This window comes from Myotis yumanensis, unplaced genomic scaffold (assembly GCF_028538775.1).
Source record: "Myotis yumanensis isolate MYYU_CA2020_CCGP unplaced genomic scaffold, mMyoYum1.0.hap1 SCAF_5, whole genome shotgun sequence".
NCBI lineage: Eukaryota > Metazoa > Chordata > Mammalia > Chiroptera > Vespertilionidae > Myotis > Myotis yumanensis.
The window spans coordinates 105,028,121-105,039,287 of NW_027223756.1; the positions used below are offsets into that span (position 1 = coordinate 105,028,121).

Sequence of the window (11,167 nt, forward strand, 5' to 3'; positions counted from 1 at the left end):
ATACATTCTCTCTGATTGGTATTTTGGGTTTCTTAAGATATATTCCTAGAAATGGGATCATTGGTTAAATGGCAGTTTCACATTTAATTTTTTGAGGAAACTCCATACTGTTCTCCACAGTGGCTGCACCAGTCTGCACTCCCACCAGCAGCGCACTAGGGCTCCCTTTTCTCCACATCCTCGCCAGCCCCTGTCATTTGTTGATTTGTTGATGATAGCCATTCTGAAAGGGGAGAGGTGATACCTCATTCATTTTAAACATTAAATTATATAAACTAATCAGAGTTTAATAGTCTATGTTTCTGGAAATGTAAGATAACTCTAAATTTAAATTTGCATCATTAAGTAACGCCTTTAATTAAGAGGCTTGCTCTCATTGAGTGCTGACCTCCCATGCTCAGGGGAAGACCTACTTGTCTCTCTGTAGAGAAACACTGGTACTGATTGATATTCAGGTAAAAATAAAAATGCAACCCACTATATTCTGAATGTATATTTATATATATTGCACAAAGTTACATAGTTTATTATCTTTAAGGTTTATATTAAAACTAAAGGCCCAGTGCATGAAATTTGTGCACAGAGGGGGGGGTCCGCTCAGCCCAGCCTGCACCCTTTCCAATCCAGGACCCCTTGGGGGATGTTCGACTGCTGGCTTAGACCCGATCCCTGGCCCAAACCAGCACTCAGACTTCCCTCTCACAATCCTGGACCACTGGCTCTGAATTGCTCACCTTACTGCCTGCCTGGTTGCCCCTAACTACCCACCCCCCCCCCCCCCGCAAGCCTGGTCACTCCCAACTGCCCCCTCCTTGCTGGCCTGGTTGCCCCTAACTGCCCCACTGCCAGCCTAATCACCCTCAACTCCCTCCCCCCGCTACTCTGGTCGCCCCTAACTGCTCCCCCTCTCCCCACTGACCTGGTCACCTCTTACTGCCTCCCCTGCCAGCCTGGTCACCCCTCATGCCCCCCCCCCCACTGGCCTGGTTGCCCCACGCAGCCTGCTATTCAGTCCTTTGGTCGTCCCTCACTAACCTCCTGGCCTGCTCACCCCAAGCAGCCTGCTTATTCAGTAGTTTGGTCTCCTCCCCCTGTCGGCCTGGTCATAGGCAACCATCTTGTGAGGGCGTGAGGGTTAATTTGCATATTACCTCTTTATTATATAGGATTCCTACTAAAATTGGAACATTCTATTAAAAATCTTCACCTAAGGGCAGAGGATGGGGTGGGAACTGGGTGGAGGGGAACTATGGGGGGGAAAAGAGAGGAACAACTGTAATAATATGAACAATAAAGATTTTAAAAAAATAAAAAATAAAATAAAAACCTTCACCAAAGCTATACCTCCAAATCACATTCTATCACACACACACACACACACACACACACACACACACACACACTGCACAGATGGGTCAGGAGGTAGAGAGGAATCTTCAAAAATAATAAGATTCATGATACTATGGCAGCGTGCACACACTGTTTGTGGGGAAGCTGTCTTCAGGAAGCTTTCCTTGGCATACTACCAATGACAAAAACCTGACAGTGGGCAGGATTAGGATGACCTCATCTAGGCTTGAATACATCTAATAAGTTTAGAGTGTGTTTTCTTTTATTATTGAGATACAATATCACACGGTGGAAAATACACAGGTGGTATTGTCAACTCTACAATGAGTTCTGGTACTTCCTAGCTTGTGACCTTGGGTGGTTTTGTCAACCTCTTTAGTTTATTATTTTCTCTTATGTGTATCAAATCAAGGGGGGTAATTGAGAATGGAATATAATGCTTGTAAAACCTTTGTTATATCATGAGTATTCATTAAATTATAGATAATTCAGTTATAGCATTAATGTTAAAATGGAACCTATTATTGTTGAAATTTCTACTTCTTGATCTGAGTTTGTTTTGTTTTTGTTGTTTAATTTATTGGGAGCCTAGTGCATGCTTTTATTCTACACCATAAAAGATGTAGAATATCAAAATAAAAGCATGGATAAATTTCTTCTGCCTCAGGATCTTTCTGGAAAAAAAAAAGACAAACCTTTAACACGTTCTGTCAGTAAAATTTTATGAATGTTTTGAACACGGAGGTATCAGGATAGCATAGGGTTATAAATTAAGGATACTGAATTAGGCTATTCTGAGAAAATGACCCTTTAGTTGAGATATAAATAAATGAATTGCAATTAGGTAATAGAAGGAGTTAAGGTACAGAAAAAATAACATTGCTTAAATCATTAATTCTCAACCTTGTCTGCCTATGAAAATTAGTTGCGAGAATTTTTAAACTTGCCACTGTCTGGACAGCACACAAGACCAATTAAATTAGAATCTTCATGGATGAGACTGAGGCATGGGTAGCTTTTTAATGTTTCTCAACTGACTCCAAAGTGCAATGGTTTTAGAACCCTTGAGTTAGGATAAAAATATAAAATTTTAAGATATAATTTCAATTATGTAAAAACATAGAGTGGAAGAACTGTTACAGAAAATATGGGCATGGATGACAAATTTAATCTTTTTTCTTTGATAATAGTATTTCAGTTATTCAATAACTAGAGGCCCAGTGCACAAAAATTTGTGCACTCAGGGGGGAGAAGGGGGACCCTCAGCCCGGCCTGTGCCCTCTCGCAGTCTGGGACCCCTCGGGAGATAAGGACCTGCTGGCTTAGGCCTGCTCCCGGGTGGCAGAGGGCAGGCCCAATCCCTAGGTGCAGCCCCTGGTCGGGCTCAGAGCAGGCCGGATTGGGGGGTTAGGGCACTGAACCCTATCACACTCAAGGCAGGGTCGATGGGGAGGTTGCGGCGCCACCCCCTGTCACGCACAGAGCAGGGCCAATCAAGGGGTTGGGGCGCTGCCCCCTGTAACGCACAGAGTAGGGCCTATAGGGGAGTTAGGGCACCGCCCTCTATCACCCACAGATCAAGGCCGATCAGGGGGTTGGGGCGCTGCACCCTGTCACACACAGAGCCGCAGGGTGATCAGGGGGTTTGGATGCTGCCCCCTGTCACGCTGATCCCGATGTCAGGAGGCCTCGAGACTCCACTGATCCCGGTGCTGGGAGGCATATTACCCTTTTACTATATAGGATAGAGGCCTGGGGGCTGGCTGGTTTGCCCTGAAGGGTGTCCTGGATCAGGGTGGGGGTCCCCACTGGGGTGCCTGGCCAGCCTGGGTGAGGGGCTGAGGGCTTCTTTCAGGCTGGTGGTTGTTGATTGAAGCTCCCAACCGCTCCTTTTTTTAAATTTTATTCTGGGCCAGCTTTAGCTCTGGCTCTAGCTCTGAGAGCAGGTATCTGGTTTGTTTCGGTTCTATAATCGAAACAATGTATAACTCCAGCTCTGAGATCCCGGGCCTATATTTGTTAGAATGTTTCAAACTGCCAGCTCAGAGGCGGGTAAGTCAGGCGGGGAACGTTGGAGTCTGCAGTCACTGCAGCAAGCAAGCCTCATGTTCGCTTCCAGCTGCCTGGCTGCTGGCCGCCATCTTGGCTGACAGTTAATTTGCATAAGGATACGCTGATTAGCCAATGGGAAGGGTAGCGGTCGTAAGCTAATTACCATGTTTCTCTTTTATTAGTGTAGATAACAAAAATATGATGTACGCTCACTTTTTATCATATGCGTGACTCCCAACACCTTCAAATCTTTACTATTATGATACCATTTCATGTCTTTTCAATATTCCACTTGCTTTCTTCTGGATACATTTCTTTATTAATGATCTTATATAATAAAAGCCTAATATGCTAAGTGTCCGGTCACCCATTCAACCAATCAAAGCATAATATGCTAATGACATGCTAAGGCCACATTGCTATGATGTGTACTGACCACCAGTGGACAGACACTCCACCAGGTAGGTTAGCTTGCTGCTGGGGTCTGGTCAATTGGAACTGAGCAAGATGGGCTGGACACTCCCTGGAGCCCTCCCACAGTCCCTACCCAGCTGGCCAACCTCCTGCATCCCTCCCTGGCCTTAATCATGCACCAGTGGGGTTACTGGGCTTGTCCTTCACCCTCTTAAAATCCAGGCCCCCTCGGGGGATGTCAGAGAGCTGGTTTTGGCCCGATTCCGAAGGCCAGGCTGAGGGACCACACTGGTGCACAAATTCATGCACCAGGCCTCTAGTATTCTTATAATAGGTTAACCAGTATTTATCAGAGGACCCCAAGTTAGGTTAGAATAACCCAGAAGAAAGTGAAATATATTGATCCCACTTGCCCCAGGCTGATGGATGTGTTTAAACAAAAATGTTATGATGATTGGAATGACCTTGAGCTGTAGATACTGTAGGAAAAGTACTGGACTTAGAGACATAGAACCATGTACTCAAATACCAACACCTCACAAGTTCCCTTGGCCGCTGTATCTACCACTACAGCCAGAGATGGGGAGGAGAACAGGGCGATAGGTGCCAGTTTGGGGAAGCCAAATTATGGCTTATGAGGCTTTATCACTCCTGTTTTTATCTCCTTATTTCTCTTTTTATAGCACAAGGCCCATTTTCAAGAGGCCTTTGCAACAAGTTTATACATAAGCTGTTTACACAATGTTAACGCTCAGGGAATTATGATGAAGACTAATTGTAATATAAACATGTTTTCTTAAGCAGATCAGCTCCCCTCAAACAAGCCGTATCCTGAAAATGCTGTCCTGACCTTGTGAAAGATAATTGACTCCATTGAGTCTCTGACTTTGACTTTGGAGGAAAGCAAAGGACTGTTAACTAAGCTGTATAAGTTAAGCAGAGCTAAGAAAACCTTAGAGAAATGCCTTCAAAGAAGTCTGCCTACTACAGACTATTTTAAGTATATATTTTTGTGACATATATGATCACTATTCCTTTTTATATAATTTATTCATATTTAATTCTTAAGTTGTTGGGGTCCAGCCCCAGCAGGTCCAGGGGTTCCCAAAGGTGTGGATGGAGTCGGCGAAGAAGGAATGACACAGAGACAGCGTTCAGTTGATCAGCAGCCTAGCCAGGTTCTCTAGCCAGGATCTCCAGCCAAGTTCTGTGTCTATTGTCTTGTTACATGTATATTTATACCAGTTGATTTTAATTTTATCCATTCTATTTCAAAGGTTAGGGTGTTTCTTATCTCCATTCCAGGGAGTAAAGATTAAGTAGCTTAAGTGTGATTGTTTGTAGTTAAAGTGATTAACTACCCGCCTGGCACTTAGTTAAGGGGTTTTACTGATAAAAATCCCCACCTGGGGAAACAACCTTTCTCAGAGAGGTGACCTTGGTTAAAACACATAGCACTAAGAAGGGGAGCAAACATATTAAGAACAGTATGGCATATACGCCAGGTCCCTTGAAACAAACTGTGCAGATGTTTCTTTCCTTCAGCGACTGTGTCAAGCAGCAAGGATGGACCGGCTTCTGGCAAATTCTCCTTTTTATTTTTTAAATGATAGCACATGTAAATCAGCAGCCACTTCTTTGATTGGGTTGTTTAAGACTCAGAAGAAGACTGACAAGCAATGATAGTGAGCATAGCTATAAACATAGTGGATGGAGTGCACACGGAGCCTTGCTCCTGTAGAAGGTCGCTGGCCTCTTCAGCCAAGGGATTTCAGCTGTCCTCAAGTCGGGGGTTTGGTTGTCCTTGTTGATCTGGCTAGTGGGCAGCATCGCTGGCGACGGGCTTCCCGAAGCATCAGCATGTTGAACAGCTGGATCAACGGGTCCATCAGGGCTGTGCTTGATGGTGGTGTCGGCGTCCGGGGAGGAGTCAGCTGTGCCCTCTGGGTAGGCTGATATGGATGATACTGGGGAGGAGGAGGGTGAGGCGGAGACGGAGGGCGGTGTGATATAAGGTCGGACTAGATGGTCTGGAATCCACCCAGGTGAGTCTGCATCCTCTGGAAATATACAAGCATATCCTCTCCCCCAGGTTAAAATTACATCAGGTCCCTTCCAGGCTCCTGTAAGCAAGTCTGTCCATTTGACGAGGGCTTTAGGTTTAGTTAGATCAGGGTTCCAATGCCTGTACATCGGGGAATTTCCCTCAGAATTTACTCAGAGTCCTCGGACTTGGCTGAGAGAGTAGCTCCCACTTCTTGCTTTTCTACCATCTGCTGGGCCTCAGTTGTTAACTTCTTCAGTTGACCTCATGTTGGTACCTCAGTCCCTTGCATAGCCTTCCTTTTCTTCTTTTTTCTGCTTTCCTGTCAACGGGGCAAATCTAAGTCTTTGGAACGATGGGACAAGGAGCTTCTCTGGGTCCATTGTGGTGATGCACGTAATGCTCTGGTACCCAAATTGTCTGCACTGCTCCTTCTGGAAAGATACAAAACACAACCTCTTCCCCACATCATTACTAGATCTGGTAAAACTCTTATCTGGTTTGTGTATCCTTCTTCGAGGCCTAGTTGGCAGAGGCTATTGTACAGGAGGCCTGATGCCTTTTGGCTGCTGTACAACCCTCTGCATTGCATTTTTTAAAAATTTAACATATAACATTCTTCTCCCCCTTATTTTTTATAGAAAAGGTTTATATTGATGGAATTGTCAGTTTTTCTTTTTGTGTCAAGAGCTAACTTTGATGTGTTAAAACTAAGTAAAATGCATTTACTCAATCCAAAGCAGGCATTAAAATGAAACACCCCAAAAGCTCTCTTGTATCCATTTTAAGAGTAGGATTGGAGCTTTTTGCTATTACCTGAGTCCTGATCTATCACCCCAGGAAGAGATTGTTATGATGATTGGAATGACCTTGAGCTGTAGATACTTTAGGAAAAGTACTGGACTTAGAGACAAAGAACCATGTACTCAAATACCAACACCTCACAAGTTCCCTTGGCCGCTGTATCTACTACTACACAGCCAGAGATGGGGAGGAGAACAGGGCGATAGGTGCCAGTTTGGGGAAGCCAAATTATGGCTTATGAAAAGTGCAATCCTGCACTTTTCCGGGGTGGAAAGGCTGCAGTGGGGTTAAGGATAAGGCTCCTTGGGCCTACCTTCTCCCATGCCTTTACATTTACCTTTCTGGCACCTTTCCTTCCTCAGAAAAGCAAGGACATACTTCTTGTATAAAACGTTCCATCTGACTGGGAGTAACCTTAACTCCTCTGCTAGCAAGCATATGTGTTAAAAGATCAATACAGAGTCTTTTTTCTTTAGAATCAGTTGGCACATCTTCTTAATCTAAAGATCAATACAGAGTCTTCTTTCTTTGGACTCAGTATGGCACATCTTCTCAATCTAAGTTCTGTACTATCCACCCTCTTACTCTACTTATAAGGGGGTCTGCAGCACCCTGGTGGAGTCCTATCCATCCCGAGTGTGGGGGTTCTCAATGGGGGGGGGGGGGCTTTCCTAGAGGAATCCTGTTCCAGAGGTTCCCAAAGGTGTGGACGGAGTCGGCGAAGACTATCCACCCTCTTCCTATGGTGGAGTCCTATCCATCCCGAGAGTGGGGCTTACTTGGAGGTTGGAGGGCTTACCTAAGGGTCCCTATTCGGGCACCATCTGTTGGGGTCCTACCTCAGCAGGTCCAGGGGTTCCCATAGGTGTGGACATGGTCGATGAAGAAGGAATTTTCTTTTTACCATTTATGCAGATGTTCTTTATTCAGATCTATTTCTGTTCATTTTATCCATGAATCTTTACAGGTTCAGTTCAATCACAAGAAGCAAACTGCTGGACAAGCGTCATGTTTCCCTCATGAAGAATGTTTTGTCTTGGAAGGTGTATCTCTTCCTTCAGCTTCTAGCGATGACGATACTCGCGCTCTCAGTCATGCTTTCGGTCTCGGTCCCGATCTCGGTCATGATGTCTCACTCTTTCTCTGCGTCTCTCTCTATAATCATCATCATGACGATCTCTACTGCGGGATTTATGGTGCCAACTCTTTTCTCGTGATCTACTATGGTCCCTCTCTCTTGATCCTTTATGTCTTGATCCAGAACCATAAGGCTTGGGTTCAATTCCATGAAGGCAATCTTGCAAAGAGCTAATAAGAACTTTGCAACGATCATCAGCAGATACTTTGGATTGTTTCACTAAAGAAATTGCAGTTACCAATGTCTCAATTGCACTCCCATAACCACCAGCCCTGGCATCAGACATGGCTTTTGAAATAGCACTGCTTGAGATTGCCCTATTTTTATTCATGATTTCTTCAAACTCAGTTTCACTCAGTGGAGTTCTTGCTGTATCCATTTTCCTTCCAGGAGGCCCATAGTCACCTCTATCATATGGCAGAGGTCGGCCATATGAACCTATTGGTGGTGGACCTCGACTATCTGATGTAGGCATGCCGCTGTTAGTTGGTGGAGGAAAGAAAGCTGGGTTCACATGTGGAGCTGGCAGTGGGGCACCTGGAGGTGGTCCAGGAAGATGCGGAGGAGGAGCAAGTGTAAGGGGTGGCCCAAGAGGACCAGGTGGATGAGGTGGAAAGGGGCCTAGAGGTGGAGGTGGTCCCTTTTGTGGATGTGGTGGCCCAGGAGGGGGGCCGTAGCCTGGAACTGGAGGTGGAGGACCAGGCAGAAGCGGACCCAAAGGAGGCTGCCCAAAAGGTTGTCCAGGAAAAACAACTAGCGGTGGAGGGCGATCTCCTCGATTAGGAGGCCCAGCTAAAGGAGGAGGCAGAACCTGACCAGGTGGAGGTGGACCTGGTGGACCAGATGGGCCTGGCGGACCTAAGGGTGGATGCGGTGGAGTCTGTCCAGCTGGAAAAGGTGGAGGTTGCCCTCCTGGTCCTGCTGATCCAGGAAATCTGTCCCCACTGGGAACAGCCCCTGGAAAACGGCCCCGTCCTCTACCCCCTTGTGGAAATGCTGCACATGACCTGCCTCCTGGAGGATCAGCTTTACCTTCCCAAGACATTTGTCCTGATTGTGTAGTTTTCCTGGACTGCATTTCAAATTGACTCAGGAACTGTTTACTGCATGGAGTTACAACAGGATTCTGACCATAAAGTTCTCTTTTAGGCAACAGATCCATTAACTTTTTTGAGGATGATTCAGATCCAAGACCAACAAGGACAAACCCCTTTGATTGGCCATTTGCTCAGTTTTCAAAAAACTTTATCTCCAAAATATCATTTACTCCCAAAGAATGCACTGCTTCAGTTAAGTCTTCATCTGTTGTCCACCATGTTAGATTTCCAATATATAATGCAATTCTCTTTCTTGTATATGTATAGACAACTTTTGGTACTGCTTCTTTACCCACATCATCACCAACAGCTGGTGAGAGAGTATCCCTGTAATCCCGGTCTTCTGGGGCATCTCCATTATTTGCGGATGGAGAGATGACACCATCATACAAATCTATCTGATCATGCCCACCATATTCAGCTTCCTGGTTGAACTCTTCATCTACATCGGCGTAAATATCTATGTTGTCCACACTATCCGCCATCTTCCCTAGGCCTCAGCGGCGGCCACCACCACTACCACCTCCTGCAGGTCTAGGGGTTCCCAAAGGTGTGGAGGGAGTCGGCGAAGAAGGAATGACTCAGAGACAGTGTTCAGTTGATCAGCAGCCTAGCCAGATTCTCTAGCCAGGATCTCCAGCCAAGTTCTGTGTCTATTGCCTTGTTACATCTATATTTATACCAGTTGATTTTAATCCTATCCATTCTATTTCAAAGGTTAGGGCGTTTCTTATCTCCAATCCAGGGAGTAAAGATTATGTAGCTTAAGTGTGATTGTTCGTAGTTAAAGTGATTAACTACGCCCCCTGGCACTTAGTTAAGGGGTTTTACTGATAAAAATCCCCACCTGGGGAAGCAACCTTTCTCAGAGAGGTGACTTTGGTTAAAACACATAGCGCTAAGAAGGGGAGAAAACATATTAAGAACAGTATGCCATATATGCCAGGTCCCTTGAAACATAAGCTGTGCAGATGTTTCTTCCCTGCAGTGACTGTGTCAAGCAGCAAGGATGGACCAGCTTCCAGCATTATGTGAAAATAATAAATTTGAAGCAGTGATATTCTAGGGACTGCTCTAAGGTTTTATATATATTTGTTTATATATTTTCACTGACAGTCTATGAAGTAGACACTATAGTTAGCTTCACTATAAGAAGACTAGAGGCCCGATGCACAAAATTCATGCAAGAGTAGGCCTTCCTTCCCCATCTGCCAGCACCGGCTTCCCTCTGGCACCTGGGACCTGGGCTTCACTCTGGCCTCTGCTTCATCTGGAAGGATGTCTGAAATGACATCTGGTCTAATTAGCATATTACCCTTTTATAATTATAGATAAGAAAACTCAAAATAGGGAAGAAATAGACCTTGTCCACTAACACACTCTGTAGGAAACACCGTTTATTGAACTTGGCTTCAGAATCTACAGGAATTGCATCTATCTCAAGTTTATGCTTGAATCTTTTAACCATTGCCTTTAAGAATTGATCTGTTTGAAATATTGATAAGAAAAGATTAATTAAAAGCCCACTATATGCCAAGCGAGGTGTCAGTCAATGTAGTGTGGTGGCGAATATGAAAATGAGCCGTTGCCCCCTTCATGGAGCCTGCATTTTGACGGAGAACCGCACAAAATCAAGCAGCAGGCAGATACAGTGCGGAAGGTTCAGGAAATCCATTACAGGTTCTGGACATATAATAATTTATGTGGGAGTTTATTTGACATAGGGAGACGAAGAAAACATATTTCTATGCAGAACAGTTTAAAATGAGCTTTAACAGAGTCCAAGATGGGAGGCAGGTTAAGTGGAAAGTGCACTAACACTCTCCTGGTACCAAATTGGAATTACAACTAAAATATAGAAAAACCATCCTGAATAACCAACAGGAGGTTAGCTGGCAAGGACCCTGATAACCAAGGATGGACAGTGGAGACTGCATAGAGACCAATAGGAAGGGTGGAGGTGGGAAAGGGCTGGCCAGGCTCAGACAGACAGCAGCTGACGTTCCAGAGAGATAGCTCAACTGCTGGGGGTTCCCACTGAGAATTCTAGGGTCTAAACCCCAAAGCTGCCCCCCCCCCCCCGCCCAGCAGAGAGCACAGAACTGAGAAAGGTGCCAACAGAATATCTGGCTGTGAAAAGCCGTGGGTTGCTGTCTGCCAGGGAGAGACAGCTGGAAATGCCAGCACCCTCTTAAAGGGCCAATTCACAAAATTTTGTGTGCAGCCACTCACCTTGAGCTCTGGCAGAGGGAGGGCAGAGTGGACTAG

General features: G+C 45.3%; 1 pseudogene; it reads right to left on the reverse strand.

Moving 5' to 3' along the window:
• Nucleotides 1-7,728: 7,728 nt before the first annotated feature.
• Nucleotides 7,729-9,384, reverse strand: LOC139010024 (cleavage and polyadenylation specificity factor subunit 6 pseudogene; annotated as a pseudogene).
• Nucleotides 9,385-11,167: the final 1,783 nt, after the last annotated feature.